Source organism: Lissotriton vulgaris, chromosome 3_1 (assembly GCF_964263255.1).
Source record: "Lissotriton vulgaris chromosome 3_1, aLisVul1.2, whole genome shotgun sequence".
Lineage (NCBI taxonomy): Eukaryota > Metazoa > Chordata > Amphibia > Caudata > Salamandridae > Lissotriton > Lissotriton vulgaris.
In genome coordinates this window covers 1,940,344,568-1,940,357,084 of record NC_141689.1, presented here as the reverse complement: position 1 = coordinate 1,940,357,084, position 12,517 = coordinate 1,940,344,568, and the positions used below count along the sequence as shown (strand labels likewise).

Genomic DNA, 12,517 nt, shown 5'->3' with positions numbered 1-12,517 from the left:
AAATGACGACCTATCACTATAACTTCATTAACTGTGTCGTATGCTCTCTGCCATTTTAAGACTAAAAACTTGCTACATTTTTAACTTCCTAATTTCCAATGATGAGTCCGCCAAGTGTGTTTTCACCGACCCTGCACGCTCTCTAGGAGCAAAGCAATGTAAGATTTAAGACTAGCATCACCACCGACAGTGCACAGGCAAAACAGACTAACATATAAAATGTATGTATACTCTTATTTTTTGTTCTTTTTCATTTCCTCTTTTAGTTATAGGTACCATTGACCCATAACCATCCAGCGTACCAAATGACATATTAAGAAGAAGGATAAGTGAAAAGCTTCCCTCACACATCACACAACAGTGATTTGCAAGATTTGGTCCTGAAGAAAGCCCTCCAACCCAACCGGGCACCGAAAGGGCTGAAACATGTCGACCACTCGTCCACTCACACCTTTCTGATATAGGTGCTATTGACAGTAGTCCTTCTACTCACCCACCACATTTAGTTTTTAACCTTGCCCGATCCCTGATAGAATAAACCTGCAACAGAGGAATGGAGGCAATTTTAAGGTCACCTCACTTTCACCCTCGCCATATCTGATCACTACTGTGAATACCCAGTTGGTCTCCCTCCTGGTGGAGGAAAGCATGACTAAGACCAAATGATGATGCTGTTCAGGTAACAGACTACAGCAGATAATCAAGATATACCGCTTCTACGACTACCACGTGAATTAGGGTTTTTAACCAGCCAGAACCCCAGACCCTGGTAACAACAGGACAAGTGATCCATTCCTCTCTGATTATCTGTGGGTCTCAAATCCAGCCAGAATTAAAAACTGACTTTGTACCAGGTCCCCCTCGGGCCCTATATTCTCGTCTTTAAATTTACAGGCAAAAACTCTAAATGCAAAAAAAGGTAAGGTAATCCAGATCAGTGATGAAGTTGCGATCTATATATTACGTTTTGCTACATTTTGCATTCTATTAGAGTATTCACTTTTCCCAGCTGTTGTATTTATGTAGTTTTTCCCATGCAGTTAATGACTTTACAGTGGATCCTATGAACTGAGTAATCTCCACATGTCTGGGTGAGTTCAAGTTGCGGGTGTTTATGATGGGGCACCAGCTAATTCAAGTTTCTCAGTGCCTGGCAATGGGTCATACATGTGTTCAGAATCCATACAGATTCAATAATTGGCCTCAATGTAGAGCTGACAGAGCGAGGGGAACATATGTAGTAATGGTGATTCTTTGGGAAAGAGTGTGAACAAGTTTAACAGCTGGTGAAATAGTCACAGCGCCAAAGTGAAAAGAAATCACTGTTTATAGCTGAGTAGGTAAGAGTTGTAGGTGTATGAGGTTGGCGAAGTGGATAAAAAGAATGTAAGTACGTGCATCGGAAGAGTGAAAAGAGTGCTGAAAAGTAAAGAGATAACGTGTGTGGTGAGCAGATCGAGGATTATAGTTTACGGGTTAAGCTACGTCCTTAATTACATATATGACACGCCTCTTGTAAAGGGACTCTAGGTAAGCTAATGCCACACAACTCTTTAGACACCCAACCCCGCCACACATCCCACCTTTTTCATCCCACTTAAAACACTGCTTAAAATTCAGATGAGTAGGAAAAAAAGCAAATATGGCACACCACTTGTTTGGCTGAAAGTACACAACCACAGGATTCCAGGCTCTTCCTATTAATCACAAATTGAACGACTTGCACGCACTTGAAAATGCTTTATGTGGATCAAAAAGTACCCATTCAAATGTTGAGGATGGTGTATTGTTCTTGCTCTACGGTGAGTCCCTAATCCATAGCTTCCAAGGTCCACACATGATATGCTTCCCCGGTCCAGTTTTTCTTTCAATTCTGGGACATGCAGTTCTTAGTTTATAATGGAAGAAAAAAGGGGCTACGTGTCCCTGAATTAAGAAAAAAAACATGTTTTTATTGTTTTTACATACACATAAAAACATAAAACATACAGTCATCATAGAAATCTCGTTACAGGGTTTCCAGCCAAGGTTCGCTGGTTTGGTGGCGCCACATTACAGATTTTTCGTGCTAGGCTGACACCCTTATCCAATTGCTCCCTTTAAAAGTGTATAAGACACAGTGTACGATAAGCTGTCGCAAACTTATTACGTGTTTAAGATAAAACAAGTGCTTTCCAAGTATATTTTTTAACAATAAGTAAACTATCATAATTCAACATTTTTATATCATCCATTAACCGCATCGCTGCTGCCGTCATTTTTGCGCTGTGCGGCTTTTTTCGTTTTACCCCAATACATGACGAGCTCAGCTCGTCATCAGCACACGCCACCCGTGGGTGATGACGAGCTGAGCTCGTCATCAGCATCGAAAGGGTTAAGACTACGCTTTCCCAAACTTAACTGATAACACTATGACATTAATTCTCAAAAAGGATAAACATTTGTCACCATACAAAATGAAGCAACTACATTGATTAGAGCATAGACTGGTTCCCAAGCAGTCTTTGCATTAGGTAATTAACCAAATGCACACATTTACATATTTTTCAGGTAGCAGGCACCCTGGTGAGAAGGCCTGTTTCTTTTTTAGCTCTCTGTCCCTTCTCGGACGGCCAGGGGTAGTACTGGGGCTGTTCAGCGGTTTCCCGATTGCCGACGCTGCCACTTTTGAACGAAGGAAGTACTACCCTTGGCCGTCCGAGCAACAAAACTCTTTGCCGAGACTCCTAAACTTAAAAACGCAAGAACAATAAACTGAATCTACAGACATGCGCACATCGTTCTTCAGACTATAGAAGGACTATTTTTTCTCTCTAAAGTATTGACCCCCAGAATAGTCGATCTTTAACTGCTTGCGACACCGTTCCTCTGGCCTTACAAGATAGCCCGCAATAATCTGGCTACAAAGGGTCTTCAACTTTATGCTTTTTAAATAACTCTTGTCCTGAAGATGGTCTAGTGAATTTATAAGAAAGACCGAAACGTCGACAACACTGTCTCAATTCTGCTGTTGTTCCATTCAGTACTATTGACTTTCATGTTATTTTTGTCTGAAGTCAAAGTTATTATCTTTTAGCAGTTTAGACCTTTCAGATATACCATGTAAATGAACAACACTGCTTCAGTATATCTTATTTGCATTTTTTATGTACCCTTGATCATGTACAAGAGATAAACACTCTGTTTTGATAATAAAATACAAAGAAATACTTTTTGATCATAATTACCTGGTTTCTGTATCATTACTGTTACAGTTCATATAATGTTAGTGTGGTAACATTATCGATTTACAGTGATAATTGATTTTTCCAGTAACAATTCATGAATAGTGTGAGTATACAATTAAATTGAGTTCCGCACCTACTGGTTTCTAACCATAGTAAACAAATCCCTTGCCGGCCTAATCTATTACTCATTCCTCTGCCCAAGCCCGCAAGGGTATATTGGGTTGCTCACCCTCACATACATGTACATGGAACAAGGCCTAATCAACAGGAATAAAATGTGGGGGTTTTGTTGTTTTTTATTCCTTCTACAAAAAGGAGTAGGTAACCTGCTTTGGGCCTTTGGCCTAGGAATGATGGCCCAGTAGCAAAGTGTAGGTATCACTGATTCTGCAAGTGCAGTGCCCCTAGGACTGAGGGGTGTGTGGGGGCAACTAAACATCAATTATGGCTGTTGTATTATCCTTCATTGCATTAGAGTTCAGGGCACCTTTGCTGTGCCATGTTTGATTTGGACCTTGCACCAATGGCCCACGGGAGGGGAAAACTGAAGCGGAGGAGATACCTTAGCTGCTGTCAGAGACAGCATACAGGGGGATGAAGCAAGAAGGGGAAACTTGTTAACAAGTGTTAGAGGAGACTGCACGTTTTGCTAGCAAATGCAGGCCTTGAAAAATCTTTAAAATGTTACTAGACCTTCAGGTCTAGCAATGTTAACAATCTACTTGGCCTAACTGTAATGTACTTGACAGTAAACCAGTCTCAAATTGTGTGATCCTAGGCAAATATTTTATGGAGCAGCCTTTTGCTTTATTATCAGATAAAAAAAGCACCTTCAAATATGTGAGTTTAGCATTTCCGCTGCACAAAACACACTTAAAAAAAAAAATGTATGCACTAAACTTTTTCTCCATGTAAAAGAAGCAAGCCCACATATAGGGTACACATGACCCTTTCTTCCTTTTTAGTTCGCTAATAGCATTGTCATCAGGGCGGAGGCAGGCAGATTGCTCAGTTCATGTTTAAAAACTCCCTTTTAATAATACTAAAGCATAATGTGGTAGTGCACCATCATTTACAGAGAGCATATTTTCCATTGAAATTGGCACAAACTTTCCACACTTACATGCAGATTTACGGATAAAACTATATAGCGTACAATGTTTGGAAATTAGGTTTCAGCAAAAATATTTCTAACTTGCACATCACCAAATAAAGTGTTCTGATTTGTTTTCATCCTATAAAAATATTTTTATTACGGCACAGAAATATATGAAAATGTGCTTTCATAACTACTGAAATATATTTAGAATTGTTTGTACAGTTCACTTATTAGCTATTTCAATGGTGTGTTAGGAAAAAAACCTGACTTCTTGCAGCTTTTCATTTCACATGATTTGCCTAGCACGATTGTCACCCCGTTCCCTTTACAAAATCCTCTAACTTCCACAGTCAGAGAAAGAAAAGCAAATGTGGGAAGACAGACTGACTTTTGACCTGGGTCTCTGAATGCAGAGCAAATGTGACAAGACAAAAAACAAGATTTAAAGGCATCTTTATTGCTCATTCACTTTGTGAGTGAATAGAACAGCTGATTTGTAGGTTTGTTGAATGGGCGAGTATGACTTAAGAATAGCTTGCCCTGATGAAATCTGGCTAGCCATTGTGAGGAATGGAAACAGTCTTAACTGTAGAAGAACAAGGTGAAGTGAGAAGCTAAATTGGGGCAACCATCAGCCTCCCTTAAACACTGCAATCAGTACACAAAAGAGGGGGCAACACATGAGAGCTCATTTTGTATCTGAACGGGACAGAGTCTGTTTCAAAGACTGTAGTGATGGTCGGGTCTGGTGGGGAAAGGATGAAAGAGACAGAGGAGACAGTCGGCTTCTCAGGGCTGCAGTTGCATTTGGGTCTAGGGAGTGACACTCTCACAACACCCCACTTATGATGGACAGTGTGTTTTGGACAATTTCTGGTGTTGTCCTATATGTTTGGGTTTTTATGAATCGAACACTTAAAGTGGATTATGAGCTAAATAAAAGGTTCCCCTAATATTTTTGTAACTTATGCTGAGCCCGCAACCAAAGGCCCTAGGGGCAGACCATCCGGTGGATTGACCATATGGGTGGCTGTTCATCTTGGGTTCTTGGTCAAAAGGATTATCACCAATTCTTGTGATATTTTGTGTATTCTTTTGACCCGTAGAAACACACCCAAAATAGCGATTATTAACATCTATCTACGGCCGGTTTTGGGTGGTACAGTTTCTCATGTCCTAGAGTCCTTAACCGCCCTACTAAATAGCTTCTCAACTGATACCAAGGTGATAATGGGCTGGGATTTTAATTGTCATTTTGAACCACTCATGGGTGTCCCACAGCTAACAGTAGACGAGGATGACGCCTGCCAGATCCCACACCCAAACATCTATCCAGTTAAAAACTGGACTTCAATGCCCATGCAGCTCACCTCACTGACATATACCTTTTCACTTAGAGCTTGCAACGGCCGCTTTCCGGGGGATAGCCCCGGCAAAAGCACCTATAATGGAATGGGTCACTCGTCAACAATAGATTATTTGTTGGTTAGTATGTCTGTATGGCATTTGATTTGATGTTTCCACGTCTCGGATCGCGTTGAAAGCGATCACTATCCATTGGTTGCGGAATTGGATGTCCCAAATTATGATGGGGAGCAACAAGCGGCCGATTTGGTCTCTGGTGCGATTAGGATCACACAGGGTGGTAAACAAATCCGATGGTCTTCTATTAAGTCGTCCTCAGATAACCTGGCATCACTGTATAAAAGCGTAATTCCCCAGTTTGAGCATCTAAATTTATTGTATGAAAATGCTTCCAATCCAGACAATGATGTTAAATGTCTAGCTATACATAAAGAACTGATGCTGACCCTAGCAGCTAGTTTTTCTAAACCTATAAAATGTATTAATGGACAGGCTCGTACCACAAATTCCTGGTACAATCAGTCTTGCAGGAAAGCGAAGACCACCCTAGTTTCTGCCATCAAATCAGGTCATAGGGCTAATATTTTGGCCGCAAGGAATTTTTATAAGAATCTCCTTTCCCATGCAAAATCTGAATGGGAAGCAGAGAAATGGGAGGCTATCAAACAAGCGTTAATAACGAAAGACGCCCGAACCTTTTGGAACTTGGTCCATACGGGGAAAGCAGAAGGGAAGGTAAAACTTGATCCCAATATAGCCGAGGAAGCTTGGTGTGCATATTTTGGTGATCTCTATTCTAACACCGCTCCCGCCCATAATCTGTCCCCTAAAACGCTTTTGAGACCGAGTCTAGAATGCCCCACCCCTCCCTTTACTATGTCGGAAGTGACCCTTGCAGTTCAAGGGTTAAAAGTAATAAGGCCCCTGGGCTGGATAAGATCCCTGGTGATCTTTTTAGAGATGAGCCGAAGATCTGGGTTTCCTACTTGACCGTCATATTTAATGCCATTCTTGGCGGCCAAGAGCTTCCTAGCACATGGCTGGGGGCCGAAATAATTCCGATTTATAAAAAGGGTTCTCCGCTGGCCCCGTCAAATTATAGACCAATTCGTCTAATTGACGTTACCCAAAAAATCTATGCCAAACTGCTTTTGCAACGCTTGCAAGATTGGATTAGTGAGAATAACATCCTCTCCCACTTGCAAGCAGGGTTCCGTGCCAAAACCTCGACCATTGACCAACTACTACGGCTCCAGGTTCTTTACTGGAAGCATGTGGTGATGGAAGGGGGGAGCCTCTACCTGACATTTGTGGACTTAAAATCCGCATTTGATATGGTGGACAGAAATCAACTTTGGAGCATATTAACAACAATGGGGGTACCACCCTATCTATGTCTTCAATTTAAAAGACTCCACGACGGCACCTATGCAAAAGTTCGCTATGGCAAAAATGGCCAGCTAACAAGAGATTTTCCCATTGAGAAGGGAGTTAGGCAGGGATGTGTACTGGCCCCTACGTTATTTTCCCTCTTTCTAAATGGCCTTGTTGATGACTTAACTAGTGTCCAAAACAATGATGCTCCTAATTTAGCTGGTGGTAAATTTCCTGCATTGATGTTTGCAGACGACACCCTGCTACTCTCAAAAACACCTATGGGGATGCAGCGGGTGTTAGATCAATTTACCAAATTCTGTAGGGACAGGAATCTGGTAGTAAACATAGATAAAACTAAGTACATGGTGTTTAATGGCATTACAACTAATTGCCCTTGTCCAACTATGGATGGACGAGCCCTGGAAAGGGTAAATCATTTTACCTATCTAGGACTGACATTAAATGATAGAATGAGTTGGGAAACCCAAATGACTAAGGCTAATCTGACCCTCTCTCAGTCCATGGGGGGTATCCTTAAAGTGCAGAAATCTTGTGTTCACAAGCTGGTCAGTGTACCGCTGGAAATATACAAGGTACAATCCAGATCTTCTACCCTTTATGGGGCAGAACTCTGGGGCCATTGTCCAGCGAATGAGATTAGTATAACAGAGAACAAATTCCTTAGACAACTGCTCTCCTTACCCACTAACACCCCCCTAGTCCCACTAAGGCTGGATACAAATCTGAGGCCAATTGCAGAAGTAATTGCCTCACGCCCGCTTCTTTACTGGCGTAGACTGTGGAGTGTCCCGGAGCTTGAGTGTTATAGAGAAGAACTAAAAATAGTCATGGCTCGCCCGGGTGTGGGGAGGATAAAGTGGTTATCTTTTATAAGGGGGCATGCGTCCAAGATAGGCATGGAGAATCTCTGGTCTAACCCGGAGGACACATGCAAATCTATCTCAAAGAGAACCCTGGCTGAGTCTATAAAACATCATAACCTTGAAGAGGTCTTTCGAACAGCCAGGCCATCTAGTCTCACCGACAGTTTCTTGCACTTTAAGAGTGTTTACAGTTTTGAGAAAGAGTTAGATGCTATAGAACCTGTCTTGGCAAAAAAATTGTTTCTACAATTCAGATATGGCACATTACCCCTCTATTCCTATTCTGATAAATGGAAATTGGGTTTAGCTCGTCCTTGTCCAGGTTGTGATGACCCGAATGAATCTCTAATCCATGTAATTTTGTTTTGTCCTGCTTATTCTGCCAGCAGGAAAAAATGGATTATACAGTTATGTGTTAACCTAGGACTGAGGAACTATATAGACTATTTTAGAATTTTAAAAACTGATACTGATGCATTGATAGTTACTGCTATTTCCAAATTCTTGTTCTCGATGTGGTTAACTAGACGAAGACTGATCCATGTGTAGCAAACCGCTTATGTGGGTGGATGGCTCTGTCCTAGTAATAATCAGTTTTTTATCTGTTTTAAAGGAAATTTCTTAGTTTTTGTATCTTATTGTTATGTCTTTAATGTCATATTATAACCGCACGACAACCGATTACTGTAAATATGCTAATTGAGATCTACAATGCATTGGATGAGTTGTAAATGTATTGTTTTTTTTTAACTGTTATGTACTTTTATGGTTCATTAACAAACCGAAATAAAGTTGACTTGATGATGAATATTTTTGTATAAGCCCTATCCCCTACAATCAGCTCTGCACCACAGTTTTTGCCATAAAATTCTGGGGAGGGGGCAACATTAAAATATTTTGCTTGGTGGGTCTCAGAACAAAAACGTTTGAGAATCCCTGGTTTAGAGGGAAAGAAGATAGGCGCATTTGGTGAAGGACTCCATTTAGTGAGTCAAAATCAAAACTTGGGGGACTATTCTCAAAGCAGACACCTCAACTGTTCTTGGCGACATGGAAAACAGCACTTAGCATTGTGGCGCCCTAGTTTCACTTTTTTCATTCTAAACATGGAACAGATCCCAGTAAGCAAAGTACTTTTGGCTTAATGGACAGGTCTGACAGGTGGAGTAAAATTCATAGGACACAAAGGGTGACCACTCGTCCGTAAATTTCACGAACCATCCATTATTTTAGTATGATGTCTGTAAGGTGTCCGTAATTTGGGGTCCCCAAATTACGGATGCCTTACTGACATCATACTAAAATCAAATTGGGGAATTTCAGGAAGGTATGCTGTTCATCTGTGAGAGGCCACGTTTAAAAGTTTTCAGTCTGGGCCTCTCGCACTTATCATTTAAACTGTAGGCCTGCAGCAGCCCCTCCCGAACCTAGCAGACTGTGGACTGGCCCATTGTCATTCTGAGACTGCGGCTGATTATCACATGTAGAATGACAATGGGCCCTATTGTAGCAACAGCAGGGGAACAACCTTTACAACAAAGGTTTTACAACGCAGTACTGTTACCACGCAACTTTTACAACGCAAGTCCTTACAACGACTTGCGCTGGGGGGCGCTCCAGGATAGTAAATAGTTTAATTTACTATCCAACTTTTTCCCTACTATCCACGGGGACTGGAGTTGGTATAGTAAATTAAAATATTTACTATCCAGCACCCCTCAACGCAAGTCGTTGTAACGACTTGCGTTGTAAAAGTTGCGTAGTAACTGCACGCATTGTAAAAGTACACCTTGTAACGTCGTACATCCGCAACAGCATGTGGTGTGCTTTCTCCTGCATCAGACTAGGGCAAGGCAAAATAAAATAACAGTTGGAGGAAGAAAAATCATTTGTGCAAAACCTCCATCTATAGGTTATTTACCACATTGTCAAGGTGGATATGTGTGAAGGAAAGAAGTGATAACCACTTTTAAAATAGTATTCAGTTCAGTTTCTGATGTCCCTAAAAATAGTATACCTTAATAAATATAAGGTGGAAGGTAAAAGAATTCTGAGTAAAAAAAAGAATAAAGTAGGATATTCAGCTAAGTGCTTCTTAAAGTCATGGGAATGGAACAGCGTTTTCACTGTACATTTAAAAGTAAGATTTAAACATACAAATAAAAAAAATACTATTTAATGTTTATTGTTACATTAGCACAAATCTTGGTTGAAGAAAGGGCCGGTGTCTCCTTGCAAAGCTGCGCGCATACTGAAAAACTGTAAAATGCACGATTGTCTCAATCTTATATAAACTTATTTTGACGTGTACTTATTTTGGTTGTCTATTTGCTTAATTATATAAATATCGTGCGACCTCCTCTGATATGTCTGTAAAACGTATGCGTTTTCCCACAATTTAGTACTGAATTTTGACCTTCTGTCCTGAATTTTGTGCTGAATTTTTCCCTTTTGTCCTGAATATTTACACTGACCGTCCAGAATCTACGCCTTGCCAGTTAGTCACCCTAATGACAAGTGGGCTTGACAGGTGTGTGGGCGGTCAACCGTAGTCACGTGATCCGCTATAGAACAGAAAACTAACGGCACACGTAGCAAATGTTGCAGGACACCGCACGCAAAACCTTTCATAATTTATTTTACTAGTGGACTTTTTGAAAGGGAAACAAAAATATGTGCTGATCTTGTGCTTCGTTACTGGTAAAAATGTAATTTCTTCTTAAGTCAGCTGCAGCAAGGACAGAGTACATGAGGTCGTCGCCCGCATTCTCAAACTGTATATATAGTCTTGCAGCAGTTGAGCTGAAAAAACAGATGAAATTACCAGTTACGGGGACCACTGTAACTGGTTATGTGTTTCCCTTTAAATCTGTCTAACCGTAGGATAAATGATCAAAGGCAAGCACATGCGCAGTAAAATAATGATGGTGCTGAAATAAAGTCCTCCGATACCTTCGAGTCGAGTTAGCGCAATGTAAAACGGCCAAAAAACATATATATATATTAAATTCTTTGCACATCACGAAGGCACATAAAACAGCACCAAGATACCATTACACATCGTCCCCCGTTTAAACTGTAAAATGCGCTTGCGCGTTAAGTACTTACTTGCTAAAACGAAGACGATCAGAGAAAAAATCACAGCAGTTTCTGTTCTGCAGCGCTCCACTATGGTAGAAATCACCAGCCGGGGATCTCCTGTCACTGCCTTTGCAGAACCATCGTCGGTGGCTTAGCCAGACCCAGCTAGTTGATCAATGAACGATGAATGAGCAAGGCACATATGTACATCGATGCACGCAGAGCTTTCAAACTGTTGCACGTCTGCTGGAAACCTCACACGTCCTGGGTTGGCAATCTGATGCAATGGCACCTGTCACTTCTTGAACCCGTAGATTAGGATGACCAACTGGCATGGCCACAAATTTAGGACAGTGATTACAAATTCAGGACAAAGGGTCAAAATTCAGGACAAAAATTCAGGGCAGAAGGTCAAAATTCAGGACAAAAATTTGCAACAAAAGGTAAGTTTGACAGACCCATCAGAGGAGGTCGCTCAATAGTAAAAAAAAGTACATAAATAGACAACCAACATAAGTACAAATCAAAATAAATTCATATTAAGTTGTGATAATCGTGAACTTCACAGTTTTCTCTGTATGCCTGCAGTTTTGAGCATCTGTGCAGGTATTTTTATGATATTTTATGTGATCAAAATTTATTTATATGGTTGCTGCACTGGGTTGTCCATTTTGACATTTTGTTTACATCTCATGGTCCCGAGTTGGCATGTTTGGTGAGAGAAGTGGTCGGAAAGATCTCCTGGGATGGACTTTGTTACCAGCATCTCATATTTGAGTGCCATTGTGACATGGAAAGCAGCACGCATAGAATGTAGCAAATTGGGACATGCAGTGCTTTACAAGAGAGCAGTTCCCCGAGTGGCCTGCTTTATATGTCAGATCGCTTCAGGTATTCCATGGCTGTTTAGCTGGTGATGACTGGCTGTGGTGTGACGGCCTGAGCTGACCACTTGGGAGCTAGTGAGACCCAGGTTCGAGTCTCGGTGGCGATGGCAATATCCTATGATTTTGGGAAATCACTTATTAATCTCCCCATGCCTATAATGTAGGGCCTTGAGACCCTCACGGGTGATTTGCTGTGCTTTACAAATCATGGATTATGGGGCTGGTACAGTACTGAGTGATGGAAAAGATCCATAGCGGACACGTCTTGTGTCTTTGACAGTTACGTTTTGGCTTCAGCTCAGTGGAGTTACCATCTCTCACCTAACACTACTGGCTAGTTAGGTGTATCCTCCAACCTCCACTTGCAATGAGATTCACGAGGGACTACTTTACAGCTATTACCCTCCCTTTCTGATGCTGTTGGCTGTGTATCGTGGATCTCGCTCTAATATGCTAATGCTGCAATCATTAAACAAATTGAACCTGGACCTTTTTGTCTTTGCTAATACTTGCTTGAAATTCAATAGCAACCTTCTACTTTGTGCTGATCAGCTTCTTTCTTACTGATGAAGTCAGGCCTTACCTGTCTCTGCTTTT

At 41.2% G+C, this 12,517-nt stretch overlaps 1 protein-coding gene across 1 annotated transcript in view; it reads right to left on the bottom strand.

Annotated features, from left to right (window-relative positions):
• AADAT (aminoadipate aminotransferase) overlaps positions 1-11,200 on the bottom strand; it is a 348,907-nt gene extending 337,707 nt beyond the window's left edge. Inside the window, exon 1 of the mRNA XM_086962429.1 lies at positions 11,061-11,200. The gene's annotated coding sequence lies outside the window, so the exon portion shown is untranslated. The remainder of the gene's footprint in view (positions 1-11,060) is intronic.
• Between the last annotated feature and the right edge of the window lie 1,317 nt (positions 11,201-12,517).